Source organism: Euprymna scolopes, chromosome 33 (genome assembly GCF_053919585.1).
Source record: "Euprymna scolopes isolate OS-2025 chromosome 33, ASM5391958v1, whole genome shotgun sequence".
Lineage (NCBI taxonomy): Eukaryota > Metazoa > Mollusca > Cephalopoda > Sepiida > Sepiolidae > Euprymna > Euprymna scolopes.
In genome coordinates, this window is record NC_136514.1 from 15,038,800 (window position 1) to 15,066,055 (window position 27,256).

Below are 27,256 nucleotides of genomic sequence, written 5' to 3' on the forward strand. Positions count from 1 at the left end.
ACTCCGCCCTCGTGAAAAGACAAGTAAATGAAGACGTTAAGCTGAGCTAAGTTATATATATATATATATATATATATATATATATATATATATATATATATATATATATATATATATATATATATATATATATATATATATATATATATATATATATATATATATATATATATATATATACCTTACGAACCAGCAACAAAGAAAGAGGTAATCGCCCGAGAGTGTGCAGCTAAAAAATGATAATGGAATATAGGTGTGGACTGTGGGAATCTGCAGTGTGATGCAAGAGAGAGAGAGAGAGAGAGAGAGAGAGAGAGAGAGAGAGAGAGAGGGGCGGAAGAGAGAGAGACGAGGTAGGGAGAGAGAGAAGGAGGGAGAGAGTGAGGGGCAAGCAGATAGAGAGAGAGAGTGAGGAGAGAAAGAGGGGGTAGGCAGAGAGAGAGACAAGATAGAAAGGGGGAGGCAGTTATGTAAAAGAAATTGTACTTGCATCATAGTGAGTGCTGAAATGGTTTCATAATCTTTCTATAAATAAATAAAAAAACATCTAAAGCTGTCTCGATTCTAAGGTTTACACAGCCAGTCGAAGAAGCTGGGCGAGTCAATGATGCTGTTAGTGGTAAAACTTCGCAGAAACAATGAAGTAAAGCGGGGGAGTGGGGTAAAGAACTCCATCTCTCTCATCTTTCTTGGTGACGCACGTGGAAGAAGCACCTAGGTACTACTGTACCTCGTCTTAAGCTCTTCTGTTTTTTTGTTTTTGTTTTATAACTTGTTAGTAGTAGTTATGTGTATAGAACCTCAGGGAGCTTCTAGGTATAAATATATTTATTTATATATGTATATATATCTTTTTTTGTGTTGGTGGCACCTGTAGTAGTAATACCCTACATCAAGGTAGGTTAATCATTCCATAACTCTTAATTTTTTAGGTTCTTTTTTTTTTCCTCTCCACTCCTTAATTTTGACGGCGAGTACAAAAGCTAAGATTTAAACGCTAGCCATTTCTCGTATAATTAAAAGAAAAAAAAAAAGAGAGAGAGAGAGACGACATCTTCTTTGAGGGAGGGAGGGAGAAAGAGAAAGAGAGAGAGAGAGAGAGAGAGAGAGAGAGAGGTGGCGAACTTGTTGAGTAGAGGTGGCGAACTTGTTGAGTTACGTAACACTTTTGGATGCAAATACTCAAACGCAAATAAAACTTTTCTCGATGTAAAAATTGATGTTTAAGATAGAGGCAACAGATCGATTTCGTTTTAAGCAAAAAAAAATATTACGTACTCAATTGTCATACCGAAAATAGTAATATATCCAAAAATTACGAAAATTCATCGAGTAGAAAGTTATTTATAGTTAAAAGTAATTTTTATACGAAAATTGGGATAAATTGCATTTTCTCTAGATGTGAACACCTTGAAGATTGCGAATGTACAGGGGACATACTTATCTCTCTTTTCACAATTGCAATGGCCGACGTTTTGTTTTAGCCGATAGCGATAGACGTTTTATTATTATTATTATTATTATTATTATTATTATTATTATTATAAAAAACACGATAGCAGTTGTTCTACTCAATGAATTTTCGTAATTTTTGGATATATTACTATTTTCGACATGACATCTAAGTCAGTGCTGTCTGTTGTTGTTTTCGTTTAAAACCACATATTTATAAAAAAAAATCGATTTGTCGACTGTCTTAAGCACCTAAATTTGTGTGATCACTTTTAATGCGTCAGCATATGCGTTTTTCTCGCCGCTACATAACTTAGAAACTTGCACTTTTTTTTTTAATCTATAATTAATCGATGATTTATTGAATTAAAAAAAACAAAACGCAACAGCGAAACAACAGTGAACTTTGGTGACGGTAAAGAATAGTTAACAAAAGGTCGCACCCACTTCAGTTTAAGAATGGGTAACGTTATTTAGAAACCCCTTCTTAACACGAACATTTTTTAGGTGTTCTTCGTTATAATAATAATAATAATAATAATAATAATAATAATAATAATAATAATAGATAGTTGAAAAAATGAATGGTAAATTCTTACTTGGTTTCTCCCTTCAAATTTTCCTTTAAAATGACGACTTTAAAGGTTTTCGAATATGTTGAAAACGAATATCCAATTTAAATTTTCTGCAAATAAGTAGTTTTCTGGATATTAAGCAACGTAATTGATTTTGCTATAATTAATGGCCATTGTTGTATGCGTAAGCACGCATATTCTTGGCGCTTGCGCGTACAACAATGGCCATCACTTATAACAAAATGAAGTACGTTGCTAATATCCGGAAAACTACATATTTGCGGAAAAATTAAATATAATATTTTTCAGCATACCCGAAAACCTTAACAAGTCGTCATTTTAAAAGAAAATGTTAATGTGGAAACCAAGTAAAAATTTACCAAATGAATATTGCTCATTTTGTATGTCAATTTCAACTAAGAGCAATTTTATCTACTTAAGTGTCGTGTTGCAATTAGTTAAATATCATTGCATTATTACATAAAACATGTACTTTCACGCTTCATGAATTGAATCAGTGACCTGTGACATATCCATCCTTAATTGTACCTATTTACTATGCCTCCCCACGGGACAGAGTTAGACACCAGGGTCGTTTTTTAACGTGGAGAAAAGGTACAAAAATAAAAATTGTCTCAGTCGTGAAGGATTTCTCCTCCACGGAAAGAGAACAAGAAATGGAAGTGCAGCATCTGAAGAACAGATACTACACTTTGATCTTGACCAAAAAGGCCAAGAAGGTAGTTACTTCCCCTGACTTCATGCTGTTTATTTATGCATAAACTTGAAATTTATTTCGAAAATTATTTTCGGTACTTCTACAGGTTATCGCCGAAGGTTAACCTGTACGGATAGGGTCCCGACGTCCTGTCTGGTTTTCAGTTCGAGGAAAAGCCGTTTGACGTAAGCGGTGTCAAGGCAGAAAATTACCTTAACCCTTTTTTCTTAAGTTAACAACTCGGCACTTTATTGAAGGGGTAATTTTTCGCCTTGACACCGCTCACGTCAGAGGATTTTTTCCCCGAACTCAGAACCCGGCGGGACGTCGGGACCCTATCCGTACAAGTTAACGTCAAAATGCATTATGGTAGCTTTAATTTTGTATAATTGGTACTTGTACAGTTTAGTCAAGACATTAAAAAATGAAAATATCGAAAAAATAGATTAAATTGTATGTATTCATTATAGAACGAAGTTCTCCGAAAAAACAATTTCACTTAATTTCATCAAGTAGTTTTTTTTTTTTACAGCGGACAAACACGTTTTTATGAGAGCGCGTTGAAGGCGGCCATCTTGGATTTAAAAAAAAATTGTTTGAATTTTAGAAATGCCAAAGGGAGATAACTCCAGTTAAAGCGCTGACACCCCCTCCCCATCTTTAATACTAGCTGTTTTTCCTAAAAATCGAACATTTTACTCGGTATCATAACAAATTGTTTTTTCGCCGTAAAAAAAAAAAAAATACTTGATGAAATTAAATGAAATTTTTTTTTCAGAGAACTTCGTCCCATAACGGATACATACAATTTAAACTTTTTTCGATATTTTCATTTTTTAATGTCTTGACTAAACTGTACAAGTACCGTATAATTATATACTTTGTTTTGTTTAAAAAAAAAACATTTTTTTCCATTAAACTGTTAGGTTCATTCACATATGTAAAGTCAAAACAAATACAGATATGCTCCCTGACTTCCGGTCACGTGTCAGAGGGAGCGTTAATTACTTTCAGTGTCATGCGTGTAGGTCGTCCGCCATGTTTTTTTTAGCGATTTTTGAAAAGTGCCAGGATTGTCAACCTCCGCCAAAAATTCATATATATATATCTAAAAAAAAAAAAAAAAATGTTATCAAAAGCAAGATAAGGTAAATTTATACAAACACCGTGACAGCGAATTAACCCTAACCCTAACCCTAACCCTAACCCTAAACCCTAACCCTAACCCTAACCCTAAACCCTAACCCTAACCCTAACCCTAACCCTAACGCTGTCACGGTGTTTGTATAATAATACCCAAGATAATGTAATTTTCTACTGACCTGGATAAGTTTTGTGTGTTTTAGCGTAGTTTAAAGCTTTTATTCGGTTCGAAAATAATGTGACGTCAAGTTGATAAGTTAAATTGACAATTCACATGGCCGACAAAAACATGCCGTTTTTAGAGAGACAATTAATCTCCCAAAAGTCCAAAAATAAACAAATTGCTGATAGAAATCCATCCAGTAAGTGTCACCGTTAAAACACACAAAACTTATCCAAGTAAGTAGAAGAGTAACTTATCTTGCCTTTGGTAACATTTAATTTTATATACTTCAATGGTTTACCCCCTCCCCTTATTTTGGCTTCTCTTCTAAATATCTTAACTGTTTTTATCTTTTGTTTTAAAATTTAAAATAAATGGAATAATGTGTAAGCCTCGGAAATTTGAAAGCGTTAAAACTGTCAAATAGAAAGTCATTTAAATTGGCTTTAAATTTCATATCAAATCTTCGCGTTTTAAAACTTTTCTAAGCAAAAAAGATTGATAGATTGAAACATTTGTTGAACGAACTTAGTGGCAGTATGGCAGTTTAGTTAACCACCAATAAATCGATATAAAAATTGTATAACTAATAACTTGCACCAAACGCATTAATAGTTTTGTAACAACTTGGTTCAATTAATAATGTAATGGTTAAACGATATAACCAACTGTAACAATTACATTTAAGTTTTAATAAAATCCTATAAAAAAATAAAAATAAATAATTTAGTAAAAGAAAAGATAAAAAAGTACTTCTGTAGTTTACGGAATGTGTGTGTGTGTGTGTGTGTGTGTGTGTGTGTGTGTGTGTGTGTGTGTGTTTTGTTTTAGATAGAATTTTCAAGTTAAATTTGCCCTAAAAAGGCCATTCTGACAACCTAAAAAAAAAAAGTGGCTAAATTTCGCGAGTTTGGCCTTTTTAAAATAGCAGTTTGGCCTTCAAACGTCAACTGCTTCCATTATGGAGAGGGGATCGATTTACTAGAACGTTGTATTAGAAACTGAGCACCTCATAAAAATCTTTGTTAAATTTTTACTTTAACTGCAACTCAACAGTCAACACCCACTTCTAAATTGACAACTTTCGAAAGTTTTCGGGTATACTGAAAACGAATATCCCATTCAAATTTGAGATAAACAAGCAGTTTTCTGGATATTAAGACATTTTTTCGCAATGTATTACTTAATACATTCTTCACATAGGAGGAGGTGTTTTGTATCACGCATGCGCATTAGTACTTTTCAGTTTGTTAAAAACATGGCCGCCAGTAAGAACATAATGGATTACACTGGATGGTAAATTTTCAGATTAGGTCACCTCCACAATTTTCTTTTAAATGACGACTTTTAATGGTTTTCGGCCACCATGCTGAATACGAAAATCGCCTTGAAATTTTGCAGAAGTAATTAGTTATCGAGATATAAAAAGTTGTATCGTGCATTGTATTCTTTGGTGGCCATCTTTGTTACGCGCGTAAATTTGTTTATGGCGCGTGCATAAAAATGATGGCTGCCAAAGAATACAATGCGTAATACAACTTTTTATATCACGATAACTACTTATTTCTGCAAAATTTCAATGCGATTTCCGTATTCAGCATAGTAGAAAACTTATAAAAGTCGTCATTTAAAAGAAAATTGTGGAGGTGGACCTATTCTAAAAAAATACCCTGGATACTTTTTAAAAAAATGCATCACAGAACTTTTGGGGGGATTTTTTTTTTGTCTTACGTAGTTTTTAATGTGGTTTACAAAAATATAAGCACCAAACAGTTTTATGTTTTTCGTTCTTTTTTTTTTTTTGCGAGAGGGAGATTCAATTATAGCACTTGTGTGGCTTAACAGGTGCTTCTGCAGTTTAATTAATTAACCGTTTTTCCGTAAGTAACGCGCCAACATTTATTGATTAAAATACATTTTAACATTTTTAAATTTTACTGCTTTCTGTTTACATTGGGGGAGGAGGCGGGAGTTGGTGTTGGAGCGCATGGTTGGTACTGTTGCCTTTGTCTGTCGTCCTAGTAGCCTTTGTGCTGGGCGAGTTTTGAGACCCTCGGTTGGTATATTTCTCATGTTTAGTAGCTCAAGTAGTAGGTCCTCTCCCGATGCCTTGCACTTCTGTATTAGATGCTTCATTATTTCCACAGCCGCCTCAGCAGCATCGTTTGCTTGACTGTTGCTGAGGGATATTGTTTCATGAGTAAACATCCAATCTTTTGCAAACTTTCAAAATATGTTAGATGAGAATTGGGGTCCGTTGTCAGAAATGATAATGTCTGGTATATCATACCTGGCAAAATGGCGTCCAAGGCGACTGACCACTGCATGAGGTTGATCTGTTCAGCTTGTCTACTTCCAAAAAACTGCGAAGCTTGTCCATCGTGATTAGATATTCAATTCCACGCCATGAGAAAATGTCAGCAGCAACTCATTGCCAGAATCTCTTTGGTACTTCTGTGATTATGAGTGGTTCCGCTGGTTGACGATCTATATAAGTACAGGCTTGGATGTATTGGCGTATTTCAGCGGACATACCTGACCAGAATAATAGCTCCCTCACTCTTCTGAAACAAGAGTTTATGCCTAGATGGTCCATCCATCCAGCACGGCCGTAGTCGAGATTGAACTCACTACATGAGTTTGTAGTGTAATTCGAATCTTGTCGGTAACTGAATACTTGATGTTTCGCCAGGGCTGTCAAGGGTATTTTTAATTGTGATGCCATCACTAGATGGTGTGCTTACCATGAGTCCCATCTACTCTCAAGAGAAGGATAGACCGCGCTAGTTTCTCAACCTGGTATTTTACCAAATGGTCACCCATCTGGTACTGGCCAGGCTCAACGTTGCTTAACTTCGGTGATCTGGTGAGAACCGGTGTGTTAATGTGATTGTGCTATATTAGATGGTCTGCGTGACATTTTTGTTTCATTTCCGCTCTCATAGAACGAGGTACAACTATTCTTTGACCTCTTAGTATTAGTCCATCTTGTGCTATCAACTTGTCCCTGTCGTCAAAGAAGGGTTTTACTGTGTCAGGCAACAGTCTTTTGTTGCTGGGCCAATCTGTCGCAATAACCTTGGTTAATATCTTCATGATAGGATCCTTCAGTGTCTTGGATCTGATCTCAGAAAGTCTGCGGTCTTTGATGGGGTGCATCATCAGATTATTCACTGTTATGAACTCTTCTGCTTTTGGTTTGTCTGTAGGCGCATGCGAGAGAGTGTCTGTTAATGGGATTTCTTTTCATTGCTTGTATCTGATAGAAAAATAATGTTGAGCCCAAAGCAACAAATTCTGGAGCCGTCTAAGTGCTTTTGCTAGTAGCTTCTGGCAGATCGATACAAGTGGTTCGTAGTCAGTGAGGATATTCACATTCCTTCCATGCGTGTAATGGTGAAATTTTTCCAGACCATGCACCACTGCATACGGCACAATTACATTGATACACCAGTTCTCACCAGATCACTGAAGTTAAGCAACGTTGAGCCTAGCCAGTACCAGATGGGTAACCATTTGGGAAGGCTAGACGCTGTATGTACCTTCTTGGAAGGTTGAGCATGGGGCCAGCACCCTCACCCTGTAAAAAAAAACTCCTCGCTACAAAAACATCTACAAAAAGTTGTAGATGGCCTATTCCCCTCCAGGGGCTCAAGGGCTATGGAATACACGACTGCAAGCATCTCTTTTTCAATTTGGGCATATCTTCTTTCGGTGTCTTATAGGGAACAGTTTGCATAGGCGACTGGTTGCCCTTTTTGGATCAGGGCTGCTCCCAACCGATACTCACATGCATCATTTTCATGTGTGAGTTCCTTAAGTGGGTTGTAGTAAAAGAGCACTGGCGCTTTGCTTATCATGTCTTTGGCCGTATTGAAGGTCGATTGATGTGCCTCTGATCACGTCCATGTGACATTTTTTTTTGTTAAGTCCTGGAGGGAGCTTTAAGATTGTCATGAGGTTTGGGGTAAATTTCTCAACATAGTTTATCATGCTGAGGAATCTTCACAGATTTCCAATAGCTTCTGGAGTTGGCATATCAGTCACGGCTCTGACTTTTTCCACCCTGTATAATGAAACGGTTTCCATTTAATTGTTTCCCTACGAGAGCAGAGTTAGAAATAAGATCGGTTTTTATGTGGAGACAATCCAACTACCCAAAAGAGGGTCATTCTAGATTGGGACAAAAATTAAAAGTACCTTAGTCTAGAAAGATTTCTCCTTCATTAACTGAGAATAGAAAATATGAAATGTATTTTCAAAAGAGATAATACACTGTACTCCTAGCCAAACGGTCTAATGACAGAGTTTGTTCTGAATGAAATCTAATGAGAGCATACAAAAGGTGTTCTATAATTTATGCCTCTAACCCACTTCTCATAGCAGTAGAGCAACGAAACTTGACACAGTTATCAGTCTTTGTCTACATATGAACCACCCAGAGTTACTGATTTAGAATCTGATCCATGGTTATGTGAGTATCTTTCGGCAGTCTATGGTAAGCTGCCTGAAAAGTAACTGGCAAAAAGCCTATGCGATTATCCAATCAGCTGTCAGCAAATAACAAAATTGTTCTCAATAATATGAAAAAAGAAAAAAAAACTTTTCTGATACTTTTCTCCAAAAAAATTAATTTCGATCGTAGTGCGATATACCCAACGCCACCCCAGTGTACTTTTTTATATTTGCAAAATTATATGCGGACATTACACAGATATAATTTTAATGGTAATTTGAAAATTAGAAAAAAAAAGGAGGCATATCTCTAATTAAAAATTTACAGGTTTTAAAAGAATTGGCATCAGTAATTGTAATGGAATTGGAATTGGTAATTTAGAACAGAATCAGTAATTGCATGAAAATTGGGGAATATTTTGTGAATCGTCCGATCGATGATAGTTAGTCATAAATCATGGAGTGTCTTTCAAATGTTACGTCTTTGATGTTGGCAACATTGATGTCTGAGTTTTTAGTATATTATGAAAATCCTTAGCAGTTTTGATGTTGGGTGTGTGAGGCTGTACAAAGGTGAGTACTAGGCCATCACCCTATCCTCACTCCTCTTCTTTGTAATGACCGAGCAATGATCAGATGTCAGGTTAAATCAGACCCTGCATGTTAGCACCGATATCCTGTTGGTTAGGCTGAATATACCAAAGTTTCATTAACTCCTTTAAGGTTTTTACTGAGAGTCCATGTTGGTGAACTATAAAGCAGCACCATCTTCATTACGGCTCTAAAAAAGATTTTTCTTGATCTGTTCCTAGAGGGCAGATTTCTATATACCTCTTAGCCAATTAAGTGAACTTTTGACTATTCTGACGTGGACGTCTTTTTCGGTGGATACAATGTGGCTGCCGACATATTCAAAGTCATCTACTTGTTTGAGCGGTGTTCTGTGTACTGTTTCAATTGAGTCGGTTTGGTGGAAAGACATAGTCTGTTTTATTTGCGTTTGCATGCAGTCCAATGACAGCTGATTCTTCCAGAATATAAAAGTAAGTTAGATGGAACTTACACTAGAATGCTCCGGGCAGTGTTAAACTAGAACCTACACCCAACCATTAGTTGTCTGTATGGTTGGTTGCCCAGGATCTCTTCAGTAATAAGAGAAAGAAGGACATGATATGCCAGACATTGCTATAGAAGAAAACATGAGGTCATTAGTGATTTTGTACTGTGGGATCCTAAACACGGAACCGCTAAAGTAGGTTGGTTGGTTGGTTGGTTGGTTTTTGTTTTACGGCATATCAACCTTTTTCAGGTTATTTAATGCCGAATCTAGTTATTTTGAGGAACGATTTTTAATGGAGTATATTTGTTTTTAAGTCGGATTCTATTTAATCCATAGTTAGGACCCTAACGGGTACTACCATTCCGGGTCAGAGTGGACCTGGGAGCAATGGCAATTAAAGGGTGGCTCCACACTCCCCAAGGCCCGCAAGGTGGGCCTCACCATCGGATATAGTTTTAGATCATATCCAGGACCCACTAAAGTAGGAAAACACATGATATTACGTCAGGTCAGTTTTATATAAGTTCTGATGGTCCCAAGTTTATTATTTAAGGACAACTTGGATTACACGTGTATGGAAGGAATACATCTGGTTTTCCGTATTTACAGAAAACTGCTTTGTACTTATTGCTTTATAATAGTTTCAACATGACATGCAAGTAGGTAATAAGGTTTTCACCTGAAATGCGTAGGTTTAAAATATCCATAATGAACAAAACGATTCTATGATTTTACTTATTTTGACATAACTCTTTAGTAGTTAATGATGTTTTCACCTGAAATGCGTTGGAATGTTTACTAATTTCAACATAACATGTAAGTAGATAATAAATGAGTAGATTTAAATAATCCCTAATCAACAAAATATAAGATTGTAAATATTTCGACATGGAACTTAAGTAGGTAATAATGTTTTCACCTGAAATGCGTTAGTATTTGTACTAATTTAGACATAACATGTTATAATTTATATTAGCTTGAAATAAATTAAACTTAAAAAAAAAACATTGGAAGTAAATATTTATTATTAAGGTCACAAAATAAACGGCGAAAGTGCTTGAAATTGCCTCCCACCTCTAAATTCCACAATTTACACTTCTCAAGGCCCGGAAGCCACTCGGGGATAAGGGTTATTGTGTGTACAGTAATCAATGGGATAGTATCGTAGTAATAGTTAGTATTAGAGATTTGATAAAGTGTCTTACTTAAGGGGGTGGTTCATCAGGAATTTGTTTATGTTGGACTTGAAGACATCCAAGTTGTAGTCAGGTGGGAAACAGGCAAACGGAAGAGGGTTCCACAGGCATGCACTTCTAAGAAAGAAGCTTTGTTCATGGAATCTATGTTTGGATTTAGGCATAGATAAGGAGTGGGGTAAAGTATTGACAGTGGTTTCAGCTAGATGGGTGTTTATCGTGAAAGATTGGCGAGGGGTACCAGAGATTGGAGCTTAGACGAGCACTTCCCAGCTAGACGGTTGTTTATGCTACCAAAGGCAAAATAAGTTGCTCTTTTTTTAATCAAGCACTTAAAATTTTAGTACAAACTGTGTGCAGTAAGAGTTCCGTGTGGACAAAAAGAATGAAAAAAAGGAAAAAAAAAATGTTCGCTTTTTCTCATTACATGCTTGCGATATTGTCACCTAACATGCAAATGAGATGCTTCCGATTGGATATAAAAACCCTGATTTTTCAGAGACTGCTGATTTTGGATTTGGATGTCAGCAGTGCGTCGTGTTCTAGAGTTGAGATTTGGAATTGAGTTTTTGATAGCAGAGCGTAGGGATTTGGAGTAGCTAGTTTGTGGCAGCAGTGTGTCAAATTTAACATTTGATTGTTTTAGCCACATATATTTCTTACTCTTTTAACACTAACTCCTGTATTCAAGTGTACTTATTCTATTGTTGGCGTATGATACTACAGAAGAAAAGATGAGGCCGTCAGTGATTTTGTACTGTGGTATCCTAAACACGGAACCGCTAAAGTAGGAAGACCTGTGAAGATGTACACAAAATTATTGAGAGAAGACACTGGTTTACAACTTGAAGATCTTTCTAAGTTCATGGAAGATAGACCTGTGGAAGGAAAGAGTCAATTTGGTCTGGGCAACCCGCCCGATGCGATGACGATGATGGTAAGCATCACCGAGAATAAGGTGCAAAGATGTGTTCGTCTGCTTGTACTAGTTTCGTACCAATTCTCTTTTCTTTTTACTTTTGTCCTATTCAATTAAAATCATAGATTTTTTTCTTTCTGTGATGACTCAGAAATGGTTTCCACCCCCTCTTTTTTTATTTGTATTCATGATTTCCGTTGTTCAGTATTACAATCGTTTTCATTTCATAATCCTAACAACTTCCTTAGACCATGGAAGATAGAGACATGTGAAAGGTGGTGTGGGCTCTCCGTCGATACGATGATAATGATGATTAACCCCTGATGATCTACCGACTATATTGGTGTAGGTAAAATCATAACTTACCTGAATAGTGTGTGTGTGTGTGTGTGTGTGTGTTTGTAGGGCTCGATCACTTGACAAGAAAAGAAAAGACAACTTGCAGTTGCTTTTACACTTTATGATTACGTGTGAGCAATGCAGACTCTCGCCGTTTCTATGCAAGTGAGACTATACCAGGTACATAAAAGGAACCGTGAAGAGAATGGGAGGTTGAGTTGAAAGAAGATGTGCTACAGAGACGGACATTTAAGTTAATTAGAAAAACCTTGGCCGGAAAAAAGGTTACGCAACTTTATTGATACAAACTTTCAAAAATTTTGGTCGAGAAAAGCAATTCTTGAATAAGAAAATGTAGAGAGCTTGAGCTAGAGGGTTGGATGGAAGTTTGACGATCCAAGAAAACTTGGATGCAAGCCATCAACGAGGATCTTAGGGAGCAGAATTTGAACGGAATGGAAGCAACCTTCAAAACCACAAAGTTTGGAGACTGGAATTGCAGACTATCAGCAAACGTGTGGTTCCTGATCAAGGAAATGATGATGATGATGATGATGATGATGATGATGGTGGTGGTGGTGGTGGTGGTGGTGATGATGATGATGATGATGATGATGATGATGATGATGATGATGATGATGATGATCTCGAGTACGATTGGTAAATAAAGATTTTCTCATCAAATAGCAGAGTAAACAATATTATAAAGAGTCTGAGTTCAAGTAGTTTTTTTTATCAGATCAACTCCTGAAACAGATATTTTTTTCCAGTTTATTCTTCACCTTAAAGATACAGAGTCAGGGTTGGAACTTGGCAATTTTTGCAGGATTTAAGAGTCGGATTTCTTAGGTTGGAAAGCAAATTTTTCAGATGACACACCTCACATTTAATTTCCTTAGAGGATTTGAACGGAATTAATTACCAATGCTAACAAGCTTGCAGACTTAGATCACAGGCTGTCAGAAAATGTGAGACCCTTGATCAAAGGGAAGAAGAAGAAAATAAGAAGAAGAAGAAGAAGAAGATGATGATGATGATGATGATGATGATGATGATGATCATTGGATGGTTTAACATCTATCAAGCAACCGTCTGAACCAGTTTCCTCTAAAGCTCTGAAACTTGACCAAATTGAGTTGCCGACCGCTAGAAGCTGGATGTATTCGACGCTGACCCCCTTTGTAGTATCAATCAAGTAACCAGCCTGCACCAACAACTGAATCTACAACCATTCTTCTCTGAGCTGTTGCAGCAGCATGTTCGATGGTTTGTTAATGGCACTTGTTGTTAATTCCGAGACATTCTTTTCCGCTACTTGCACAGTTTAATCAAGACATTAAAAAATGAAAATGTCGAAAAAAGGTTATATTGTACGTATCCGTTTTGAACTGAAGATCTCCGGAAAAAAATTTCACTTAATTTGATCGAATAGTTTTGTTTTTTTTTACAGCGGAAAGACATGTTTTTATAGGAGCATGTTGGAGGCAGACATCTTGGATATTTTTTTAAATTTTGTTTGAATTTTATAAACGCTACAGGGAGATAACTCCAACTTCCCCATCTTTAATACTAGCTTTTCTTCCTAAAAATCGATCTTTTGCTCGGTGTCATAACAAATTTTTTTTTCGCTGTAAAAAAAAAAAAAACTACTTGATGAAATTAAATGAAATTTTTTTTCAGAGAACTTCATTCCATAACGAATACGTACAATTCAAACTTTTTTCGATATTTTCATTTTTTAATGTCTTGATTAAACTGTACAAGTACCTCTTTTCTTGCATTCTCTACTCCATTAGCACAAACGCATCAAGGAGAACATTGGCAAAATCTTTGCTCTACAAGTTGTTGGTTTTCATCATCTCAGCAGAGCTTGTACAGACCTACCAGGCATAGGTTGCTATGGTCAGAGATGCTGTATGAGCAAAAGAGGAAGCCAGTGCAATCCACTGAGGGTGAATTTTACACCAACAATAACAAGAAGATGGTGTATTCACAAACAACTCCTAGCTGAGGAAATGGTCATTACAGAGTTAGTGAATGCAATAGAATTTAAGATTAAACCATTATCTATAATATAAAGGGGAATTGTCTGCATGTATGTTTGTATGTCTGATTACAACTGAAAAAGAACTTCAAAACAAATACCCACAAAGTTGGTATTTTCTTGATCAACATTGCCTCAGATGAATAATATCTAAAATTTAGAAAAAAAAAATATCCATTCTTTAATTCTAAACTAGTGCTGATTTTGTTAGCAGGTGTCAGTTTTTCAGCTAAATAGTGTACTCACAAAAGGGAAGTAACTCTGATTGTTAAACCAAGGAGTTAATTCCCTTATGTCGACTCATTCCTCTTGGAATCTATAAAAAAACGAGTGGTCTACATATGTGTGTATGTCCAGAGAACAGAATGGACTGGGCAAAGAAAAATGAGGGAATAGAGAGGAAGAGGGGGAAACTGGTGCGAATAGGTTTGCCCCAGGTAATGCCGAGTATCCTTACTAGTCGTTTTTAAGAAACAACCAGTCTCCCAAGTGAAGAAATCGAGAGATCTTCATATCTGACCGTGTAAAAGTTTGTAATAAAATCGAACCTGACATTGATTTGATAGAAAGTCAAAATCGAAAGTAAATATATTTTTTTTTCTTTTCTGGAAATCAAGATGGAGGCCAACGTATTGGAGTGGTGGTGGTGGTGGAAATAATTTGTGTCACATGTTTATTCTCTCCGCGTTAATTAAGCAGAGTTTTGATTTTAACATCTGCTAATTGGATGCTTGCATGGAATTCATAATCGTGAAGTGTGGATTCTCCCTAAATAGATTTTTTTTTTTTTTGCTGCCAATTATTTTCTTTCTCGTCTCCGTGCAGATTTTCAAGTAACCTAATTTGTAAATTTGTTTCTGATGTCTTGCACAATAATGCATTAAATTTTTGTTCGTCCATCTATGATGATGAAGCAGTCTGACCCAAAGGTTTGATACTAGTGTTGGGACGATTAATCGGAATTGGAATCGGAAATTGGAAAAATTGGAACTATTGAGAGTATCAGAATCAGAAAAATGTGTGCCTATATTCCAATGCCAAAAACGATTCCTTTAATTGTCTTTTTTATTTTATTTTGTTTAAGACAAAATCTTTCACTGCTGGTAGGATTGATAAAATCATAAATATTTATCGATTTTAATTTAAAACTAAAACTATAATGTATATATCCCCCTCCCCCCACACACAAGTGTATTTTTTACGTTTGAAAAAATATCTGCAAATTTGACATGTGCTTTTTATGGTAATTGGGAATAAATAACAACTTATAGTTAGATGTTTAAATATTTATAAAAAAATCGAAATCAAAGTACTTGTATTGAAATAAGGAATTTAGTATGGAATCGGTAATTGTGTCAGAATCAAGAAAAAATATCGGAATTGTCCCATCACTAATTTACACATACACAAAAATACATCTTCCTCGGTCTACCACACATCCCCCTCGACATACATATCACTGACAAATCCACTTAGCAACAAAATCACACCCCTTCATTGTTGAGATCCCCTAAATGCCAGAAGGCTTTCTACTGTAATAATTTTTTTCCTCAAACAGCTAGAATTTGGAATTCCCTTCCTGCTACCTGCTTCCCTGACTGTACTGATATGCAGAAGCTTAAATGTAATGTAAACCAACACCTTACGTCCAAGTGGCATTATGCCTTGTTAGTAGTGGTCATAATTAAAAAAAAAATCATTTTGATAAGAAGAGCTGGACCTGATACAAGAAATAAAATAACATAATTATCAAATTATTTGTTGTTGTCAATCGTTTATCTCGGGAGATGATGGTATAGCTGTTGCCTGTACAGTAGTCCCCTCTTCTCCACAAAGCCAGAGGATCCAAGAGAAAGACAGAGTCAATACAGCTTGACTCTAACTTCACTGCAGGAGTTGCTGGTGATGACAATATAAAGTCAGGCCACCTTAAGAACTCAATCTCTGGATTTTCTGTTGGTGTTTACTCTCTTAGCCTTTTAACCCCACAAGACAACGGAGGGGTTGAATCAGAGTTGCTTTCTCGTAGGTGAGCTACCATTCAAAGTTGATGAGTCACACCTGCCCGAATATTGCCTCTTCTCCCAGTTAGTATAAACAGTTTCGCTGAACTTAGTAGCTAAATTACATGAGAAGGCCAGGAGCTGGACTTGGTTGTCAGAGGCTATTTGAGATGCACCTTATGAGGGTATTTTTTTAGTCAGAGGGCGCTTATCCCCACTAAAAAACATAAAAAAAAACCTTCAGTTGCCACACACGTTCCAATAAGCGAGTTTTATACATTTTGCAACAACACATACTTATTACACTCGTGGTTTATCACTAGGGATATGGCAACAGCATATTTTTTTCATTGTTTTGACTCATCAGTATAGATCCGACACAGTTGGACAGAGTTAATCAACCGAGAACCACATCATTCTATATAAAAGCATATAAGATATTAACGGATACACACTCGAGAGTCAAAACAATGAAAAGAATATGCTGTTGTCATATTATTTGAAGTATCTTTGTTTTACGTACATGTCTGGTCTTGCCTTCATTCTTGATTGTCGCTTTTTCCATGTTGCTGTTTCCTGCACAGTCCAGTGGCTATTGATCTGTTAACTCAAGATGAATAAATTTCATACATCGGAACACATGGCGGTTTTAAAGGCTTTATTATGGTGAAATATTCGTTTAGATAGGGGAAAGACCAAGAATTTCATGAGATCAGGAGGGAATGAAGGGAAATCGTGAATAGTGTGTGTGTGTGTGTGTGTGTGTGTGTGTTTTGTAGAGTTCAGTCGCTTGACAAAAAAAAAAAAATGAGAACTCACAGTTGCTTTTGTACTTGACAGTCATTGGTGAGTAACATAGACTCTCACCGTTTCTATGGGAGAGATCAAGAATTTTTCTTTATAAAAGACTAGCAGGGTTCCCAGCATTGTCTAGGTCTGTCAAGGTGGTATAGTAAGGAACCGCGCGGGGGGGGGGGGGGAATTAAGGTGTTCAAAAAAGTGGTAGTAGCAGGGGAGATCAAAACAACAGTAGGCAGTTTGGGTGGAGAGAGAGGTGTTAAAAATAAAAAAAGTAGTAGTAGGCAGACAGGCTCGAACCTGTAACGCAAAGGAGGAAAAGAAGGTGAAAAAAAAACATAATGTCTTAGCGCATGCATCCGTCGCACAACCGGAAGTTGCGAGCGTTGAAATTAAGGTTAGTCAATCAAAAGGAAACGATGACTTGCAAAAATGTTGACAAAAAAGCGACCCCTACTTGTCAAACAATGGCCGAGTTGAGAGTGAAGGAATTAATGTTTTGGGTCAATTTTTCTATATTTGTCATCTGAGAGACAGAGCTTCAAAACGATACCGATCTCGTCAGGAACCGTCGCGTCTATTGAAAATATTTGACAGACATACAAACGCACACACATATTTTGCCTTTGTATATTAGATTAGCTATGATTAATTTCTTCTTATTTAATTTTCTTACTGTGATAAAGATTGAAAGTATTTCCACAATCTGCCATCGAGACACATTCAGTCTTACACTGCTCAATGTTCAAACAAAAAAAATTCAAGTTATTTTGATTCTTTGAATTACTGTTCGCATCTTTAGCATCATTTTCACAAGGACCCATGGCACAATGGTTAGAGTACTTGGAAAAACCAATTGTAAAATTAATAATCTCCTGAAGGGCGACCAAAAAAAAAACAATTGTAAATTACTTAGTACCTCTATCAAGTCATGGCTGACAGAATGAGAGCTGCTACACCCGTGAAGTAAATAACGCCAAAAACAATTTTTCTAGTTTTGTAAATGAAAGTAATTGAACAGGAGCCAATGACTCCGAATTTTTCTATTGCAACAGATTGTTAGCAGGTGATGAATATTTATTTATTTTCTTGACTTTTGCAACTCGAACGAGAGAATCCATTTCAGCTGCGGACTCGATTAAATTTAGCGTCCTAAATTTAGTGTTAATAATCTAATATATACAGTTGTCTTGTCGGATCTTCAAAATCAGATCTAGATAGTATTTAAGCTTACAAAAATCATAATGGAATGAACCAGGTTGTTATTTATATATGTATGTTTAGAATCCAAAAGGCTATTGTCGTGTTTATGAATAGTGCTCCTACTGTCAAATGAGACAATAGGCAGTGAATATATATATATATATATATATATATATATATATTATATTATATTATATATATATATATATATATATATATATATATTATATTATATATATATATATATATATATATATATATATATATATATATATATATATATATATATATATAAAGTTTGACATCGTAGATTCCTATCCCTCGGTATCCGAAGAATTTTTCAACATTGCCCTGAAGTTTGCTGAAGTATAAGCCAATATATCCTCAGAAGAAATCAACATTATTAAAAAATGTAGAAAATCAGTTCTAGTAAAGAACAATAACCAATGGATAAAAACAAAAATGACAAACTCTTTTGATTTGGCAATAAGTGCTCTAGACTCTGCGAAGGCATCTGATCTTCTGAGATTGTTCATTTTATATATCCTCACAAGCATATTTGATACTACAGATATCGGCCTATATATAGATTGTGGATTAACTATAATAAAAAATTCTAACAAGTCAAGATGGAGTCAAAGTTCAGGGGAAAATTTTAAGAAAATCATACACAAAGAAATTAAAAAATTAGGCCTAAAAGTAGACATACTAGCTAACATAAAAATAACAAATGTCCTGGACGTTACATTAAATTTAGATAAAAATGCATACGAACCCTACTTAAAAGATAATGCCAATCCAATATACTTAAACCCTAAATCCAATCACCCCAGCCATCAATTATAAAACAGATTCCTAACTCAATTGTAAGTAGATTCAGCAATAAATCAAGTGATAAAAATGTATTTAACAAGTCAATCAACATCTACGACACAGCTTTAAAAAGTAGTGGGTACAAAAATATTGATATTAATATAAACAACAAAACACTGATAACTATAATAAAATTAAAAATAGAAGAAAAAGAAATATAATCTGGTATACGCCGTCATACAATCAAATGTTAAAAACAAAACTTGACAAGAAATTTCTAGACCTTATTAAAAAGCACTTTCCCATAGATCATCTCAGGTAGTAGATATTCATTGAAGATTTTCAAGTGAAATCTTGGTAGTGGCACAATGGGAGATGAAAAGGATGTTAGACATCACTCTACAAGAGAGAAAGACAAACATCTGGATCTGCCAATAAACAAGAGTTATTGCCATCAAAACATCCAAACACAGATGAGTAGGGCACGTTAGCAGACAACATTACAACAGATGGTCCATCAGGACAACGGAATGGACAACTCGTGAACATAAGAGGCCAAAGGGCAGACCAAGAACGAGATGGAGGGACAACCTGATAAAACACATGGCAGTACATAGCTTGGGACAGAGATAGACAGCTAAAGTCCAGGGAGGGGTTTCTTATTTAGTAATAAAACCCTTATTGATTATATTTGATATGTGTGTGTGTGTGTGTGTGTGTGTGTGTGTGTGTGTGTGTGTGTGTGTGTGTGTGTTAGGAGTGGATGGAGTAAATTCAAGGAACTTTTGTCATTACTAACCAGCAGAGCATTACCACTGTTAACTAAGGGAAGAGACTATAAGACATGCAGTGTGATAATGTATGAAAAGAAAATCTGACCAGTCAAGGTTAAGGACATGTGTTGCATGGAGTGAAATGATATGAGAATGATGTGATGGATGTGCAACACAAATTTTAAAAACAGAGGAACAAATCTGAATAATATTGGGGAATATGTGCAGAAACTTCAATGGTGTGACCACGTTGAATGAATTGTTGAGAATTCTTAGGTTAGTTGATGTAGAACAATTTTGGAAGCAGGTTAATTACACAAGGGAAGCCGGAGCAGAATATTTGAAGAAGTAATAAAAATGGATTCGAGAGAAAGAACAATAAAGACCTGGGCGGAGATAGATTTGTTTGTAAGTGTAACGGTAAGACAGTTATCTGCCCTTGATACAGAAAGTATCCAAGTAGTTATCTCCTTCTGATATAAAATACTCGGATAGTTATCTTCCCCTGATATAGGAAGTACCTGGGTAGTTATCTCCTCCTGATGTAAGAAGTACCCAGGTAGTTATCTCCTCCTGATACAGAAAGTACCCAGATAGTTATCTCCTGATACAGGAAATACCCGGAGAGTTATCTGCTCCTTAGAACTATATATAGAGAAAAGATGGAGGCAGTCATTGGTTTTTTTTAGTTGATCTTAGCAACGAGCTGGTGGATACGTCTTTCATACTTTACAGGAAGTTAATTTTGAAAAGCCATCCAACACATGCCAGCACGTAAAATAGACATTAAACTGATGATGATGATGATGATGATGATGATGATGATGATGATGATGATTAAATCATGTACTATTTTCATTTAATTTGGAGTTGTACATTTTCATAAAAATGATATCTGCTAATCTTTAATCCATGTACTTTTGCGTCAAAATAGCGGACAACTATTGAGTGCATTCCAATTGAATAATTAAAAATTAATTAAAATTCAGATCTGGTGCATGGTGAAGGCAGGAGGTGCTGGATGGTGTGCAAAATTATAAAGAGGAAACCATTCTGAGTTAGCGTCTCATTTTTTTTTTTTTTTTTTTTTGAGGCTGCACTAATATAAAAAGGGTTATTTGCACAACTGAATTACTTCATAAATGCAGTCATTATAATAGAAGAGTTCTTATCAATGGGACTGAATTGTACAAGGTTTTCCGTTGAGAAATGAGCTATAAAACCGATGCTTCAATCCAGGAGAAAAAAAAATACTTATTTTTTAATTTTTTTTTTTTTTTGTAAATGCACGCTTAAAAAATACTAAGACTTTTTTTTTCACGGTTTAGGGTTAGAGTTGGATTTGTAGGAACAGTACAAAATATCTTTCCTGTTATGAGTATGTTAAATTTCTATGTTATCATTTGATATAACTTGAAGGATACCCGTCCCATTTCAAAATTCAAATATTTCAGATTTGCATAAAATTTGATTCAAAGATCATTTGGAATACAAAACGGCACAAACCCTATGTGAGTTTAACCAGCTTCCTCAAAAGGAAGAAGTTACATAGGAGTATGAAATTCACAAGCGGTCTCCAGTTGTATGTATATCGTGGTTAAAGGAAATGACAACGTGAGGTTATTGCAACTCTTGCAAGGAGGTGTCAGTGTCCTCTTACATACAGCATCTGGAATTCCTAAATTAGTTACCCATCTGGTACTGACCAGGATCAATGTTGCTTAACTTCGGTGATCTAATAAGAACCGGTGTGTCTACATGATTATGCCATATATAGACCATTTCGGCACTGATAAAGCAAGATTCCCTGAATTTCAGTTTCTTCTTAAGACTCCTTATGCTTAAACCTTAAATTTTAGACATATTTTCTAGAATCAAATAAATGTAATGGATTTTGATGAAAATTGGAATAAGAATTCTAGATATAAGCTTTAGTATTGTTATATCTTTAGTTTAATATTCATAACGAGACTTAAAAGTGGTACAAAATTGTTCTGTCGAGGCAATTAATTTTACTTGTCCTGGGACGGGTATTTTTCTAGTTTATTTATAAATATGATTTCATCCTAAATCTATCTTATGTGCATATATAATTTTTTTTTTAAGTTTACACATAAAATAGAAAATTTTTGTTTTAAAAACTAATGAAATGATAATTATTTAAACGTTATCAGATAGAGTGCTCAATGTCATAAATAAAAAAAATACAGAGCTGATATAATTCTTAAAGTTTCAATTCAGCAAACATACCCCAAAGTGATCAACTTTTTCAGTTTTTTTTTAAAATTATTTTTAACCCCAAGCGACCCCAAGCGAAGCGTATTGCCACTTGTGACGTGAGAGACTACTAATAAGTATCATGACTAGGGATCTCTACAGTGTAGGGGTGGGATTTTGTTGCTTGTCAGGTTACTTGGGGGGTTTTACATCAAGGGGCACAAGTGCTACGAGTTCATCAGAGTAAACAACCAAGTTCTCTCTGATTCTCTCTCCTCTGGTCTTGAGCATGTGGTACAATGGGGAAAAAAGTGACTGGTTACTTTTAATGCATCTAAAACCAACCTTCTATCTTTGCATCATCAACGTTCTGATCCCCTTCTGGCATCAATTGAAATGAATGGCTCTCGTGTTGGGGAGGCTCCATGTTTTGACAAGCTTCTGAGCTTGACCTTTACTTGTGATCTGAAATGGAATACATACATCAAATCCGTTACCCAAGGTCACTGGAAAAATAATGGAATCCTTCTATCGATCGATCCAGTAGATATCTACCTGCTGATGCAATTCTCTACCTATATAAGAACCAGCTACGTCCAAGGATGGAGTATTGTTGTCACATCTGGGCAGGAACTGCTAGAAAGACCTTATCCTGCCTTGACAAAGTTCAGAATAGACTCCGTAACCTAGTTGGGGATGCCCTTTTCTCCTCCCTGCAGCCTCTTTCTCATGGAAGATACGTCTCTCTTTTATTGCTATTTTCATAGCAAGTGCTCGTCTGAGCTCCAATCTATGGTTCGCCCTCGCCAAATATTCACGAAAAACACTCGTCTAGCGGAAAACACTATCAATAATTTCCAGCTGACTACAATATGGCTGTCTTCAAATCCAATGTAAACAAGTTCTTGATGAGGTGTTCTTCTTAAGTAATCCAATTTTAGCAAATTGACACTAAAAATTACTATGACATTGTCCTTTTGACCACTGTACATGCTTTAACCCTCATCCTCGATTGGCCTGTGGGCCTTGATAAGTGGTGATTCCTTTGTAAAAAAAAAAAAAAAAGGTTGGAGTTGGTCGACAGTGTGGAACCTATTAGATTTGAGACTCATTTTTGGATCATGTCCGAAATGGAGATATGAGTGGTAGATGCATCATCCCAGATGTAGCAACGATACTTCGTGCATCAATGAATTGTGGTTTTGTAAAGATATATGATATTCTCTGGCAATTTTTAATTATTATCCTTGATTTATTTCTAAATAAATTCTATTTTCTTATTATTTAGCCTTATTAGATAGAGTACTCAATGTTATAAATTTAAAAAATACAGAGCCGGTACAATTCTGAAAGTTCCAACTCAGCCAATATGCTCAAAAGCGGTCTATTTTTTCATTTCTTCATAACTTAACTACAACTTTTATAATTAAACTCACTTGGAAAGAACAGACATCATCCTGTTTAGTAATACTTCAGTCAGCTGCTACTGGTTGATACTTGTGTTTGCTTGAATATATATATATATATTTTTTTTTACAAAGTGGTCATCACTTATCAAGGCTCGTAAGCCACTCAGGGATAAGGGTTATTGCAAGTACAGTACGTTAGTGTGGAGATTTAATAAAGTGTCTACTTAAGGGGGTGGTTCATCAGGAATTTGTTTACGTTGGACTTGAAGACATCCAGGTTGTAGTCAGGTGGGAAGCAGGCAGACGGAACAGAGTTCCACAGGCTTGCAGTTCTAAGAAAGAAGCTTTGTTCATGGAATCCGCGTTTTGATTTAGGTACAGATAAAGAGTGGGGAAAATTTTTGACAGGGGATTCAGCTAGACGGGTGTTTTTCGTAAAAGATTGGAGAGGGGGGACCAGAGATAGGAGTTCAGACGAGCACCTGCCATGGAAATAACGATAGAAAAGACTTGTCCTGCCTTGATAGGGTTCAAAATAGACTTTGTGGCCTGGTGGGAGACGTCCTTTTCTCTTCGCTGCAACCTCTATCTCACGGAAGAGACGTTGCAAGCCTGTCTCTGCTTTATCGTTATTTTCATGGAAAGTGTTCGACTGAGCTTCAATCTATGGTCCCCTCCTCGCCAAACTTTCACAAGAAACACTCGACTATCTGAAAACACTATCAATAATTCTCCCCACTCTTTATCTGTGCCTAAACCTAAACATAGATTCCATGATCAAAGCTTCTTTCTTAAAACTGCACGCCTGTGGAATTGTCTTCCGTTTTCCTGCTTTCCAGCTGTCTATAATATGGTTGTCTTCAAGTCAAATGTGAACAAGTTTCTGATGAGCCGTTCCACTTAAGTTAACAAATTTACCGAACTTCCATTACTTTCGATTACTATATTGTCCTTTTGACTACTGTACACTCTTTAACCCTTATCCTTGAGTGGCCTATCGGCCTTGATAAGTCGTGACGCCTATGTAAAAAACAAAACAAAACAAAACAAAAAAAACAAAGATAGGCTCGCAACGTCTCTTCTGTGGGAGAGAGGTTGCAGGGAAGAGAAAAGGGCATCCCCCACTAAGCCACAAAGTCTATTTTGTACTCTGTCAAGGCAGGATAGCCTGTTTTTAGCAGCTCCTGCCCAGATATGGCAGCAGTATTTCATCCTTGGACGTACTTAGCTTTTATATAGATAGAGAATTGCATCAGTAGTGAGATATCTTCTGGAGCGGTAGAAGGATCCCACCATCTTTCCAGCGACCTTGGCCACAGATTTGATGTATGTGTTCCATTTCAGATCAGAAGTAAAGGTCAAGCCCATAAGCCCATATACTAGCCTGGGTGCCCGGTATTGCCCAGATGTTTGGAGGTGTGTGTTGAGCTAAAACAAAAAAAGAAAAAGTGGTAGTAGGTAGGCAGGCAGGCAGGCTCGAACCTGTGACGCGAAGGTGGAAAAGAAAGTGAAAGAAAATCTATCATCTTAGCAGATGTCTCCATGACGCGACCAGAAGTCAAAAGCGTTGAAATTAACCGAAGTCAATCCAACGGTGACGATGACTTGCTAAAATGTCGGCGAAAAAACTCGACCCCTCCTTGTAAAAAACTGTGGAGTTTAAGGTGAAGGAATTAATGTTTTTAGCCAATTTTTCGATATTTATCATCCAAGACATCGAGCTTCAAAATGATAGTGGTCTTGTCAGGATCCGTCGCCTCTGTCGAAAGTTTTTGCGAAACATACATACATATATACATTTAAACAAACAGGTGAAATTAATATTATATATATACATATATATATTTTTACATATGAGTCACCACTTATCAAGGCCCAGAGGCCACTCAAGTATAAGAGTTAAAGAGTGTACAGTAGTCAAAGGGACAATATTGTAGCAATCGTTAGTAGTGGAGATTTTATAAATTGGATTACTTAAAGGGAATGGCTCATCAAGAACTTGTTTACATTGGACTTGAAGACGGCCATATTGTAGTCAGCTGGAAAGCAGGCAAACGGACTACAGTTCCACAAGTGTGCAGTTCTAAGAAAGAAGCTTTGTTCATGGAATCTACATTTAGGTTTAGGCACAGATAAAGAGTATGGGAAATTATTGATAGTGTTTTCAGCTAGACGAGTGTTTCATGTGAAAGTTATATATATATATATATATATATATATATATATATGAATAAAAATAAAAATACCAGCAATGGTTGACGTTATATTGTTTTGAAAAAAGAAAAACCGAATGAATTTATAAAATGGTGATCAACGTTTCGTCCCTATTGCAGGGGACATCCTCAGGATATTAAAAGGAAAACTACAGAAGAAGAAAACGATCATAGACCATACGTAAGTGAAAAGGAAACAGTGTTAGGGTCGTTTTCTTCTTCTGCAATTTTTCTTTTAATATTCTGAGGATGTCCCCTGCCAGTACATGATAATGATGACAAATTCACACATAATTTTCCAAATAACTCAACGTACGAATCGATGAAAAACAGTTCAATTGATATGATTTACAGATGTTTGGATTTTTTTTTTTTTTTTGTAAATCATATCAATTGGACTGTTGTTTTTCGTCGATTCGTACGTTGAGTTATTTGGAAAATTATGCGTGAATTCGTCATCATCATCATCATCATCATCATCATCATCATCATCATCATGTGCTGCAGAAGTGTGAGTCTAAAACAAACTTTTTATTTAAAAAATAAAAAAAAAAAAGGAAGGAGGAAAAATATCAGGAAGGAAAAGGGACAAAAATAGTCCAGCCGCTGATCACTTACTATGTATGACTTTTGGAATGTTCCTTCATGGGTATTTTACATGTATGTATGTGTGTGTACGTATGTATTTGTGTGTGTACGTATGTATAGGCATATGTATGTGGCAACCTTTCTAGGAGAAGCAAATCTCTGATTTAAAAAACCATAAAGCGGAAGACAATTACCCGCATTAAGCTGGTTTGCAGTTTAACTTGTTGCTGGCTATCTTGCTGGATCTCAACATTTTGAACCGAGAGAGAGACTTAGCTGTCGTACAAAGCTAAGACTCTGTAACATCATATTTGTATAGATACTCCCTCAGGCATTTGGGCTCATGGATTTTAAATGTCTGAGGGAGTGGCACTTGTCTGACAAGACGTTGCAATCATCATCATGTATGTGTATATTTGTGTGTCTCTAGGTGATTATGGTTTCATGTGTGTGCACATGCATGCGTATGTTGGTGTAAATCTGTATGTACGCATGTGTTTATTATCATGTGTATGTGGGGTGGAGAGGCCCCCCGTAAACCGCGGTGAAGGCAACCCCTCTAGGAGAAACAAATCTTAGATTTAAAAAACAAAAAAAAAAACATAAAGCGGAAGACCAGTACCCGCATTAAGCTAGTTTGCAGTTTGACTTGTTGCTGGCTATCTTGCTTTTGCTTGTTGCTGGCTGTCAGCATTTTGAACTAAGAGAGAGATTTAGCTGTCATACAAAGCTAAAACTCTGTAACATCATCTGTGTATAGATACTCCCTTAGCCATGGAAAAGTTGTGAAAGCATGTAATAATTGATCTGCCATCATTATATGTATATATGTATGTATAGGTGTATGTATGTTCATGTACAGGTGTATGTATATGTATGTATATCTATGTGTATATGTATATCTATGTGTATATGCATGTATATATGTATGTGTGTGTATGTATATACATATATATATTGTTTGTATGCATGTGTATATATGCATCTGTGTGTGTATGTGCATATGTGTGTGTGTATATATTCATGTGTGTATGTATGTATATGTATGCATGTATATGTGTATGTATGTGCATGTTTGTGTATGAGTGCATATTCATGTACGTGTATGTATATGTAGGTAAGTGTATGTATATATATGTGCGTATGTGTACATATGTATATATGTATGTATATGC

At 36.0% G+C, this 27,256-nt stretch overlaps 1 protein-coding gene and 1 pseudogene across 1 annotated transcript in view; one reads left to right on the forward strand and one right to left on the reverse strand.

Moving 5' to 3' along the window:
• The first annotated feature begins 592 nt into the window (after positions 1-592).
• The window catches only part of LOC145258003 (uncharacterized), a 53,642-nt gene continuing 26,978 nt past the window's right edge, over positions 593-27,256 (forward strand). Inside the window, exon 1 of the mRNA XM_080115730.1 lies at positions 593-897. The gene's annotated coding sequence lies outside the window, so the exon portion shown is untranslated. The remainder of the gene's footprint in view (positions 898-27,256) is intronic.
• Positions 2,638-2,771, reverse strand: LOC145258536 (U2 spliceosomal RNA; annotated as a pseudogene).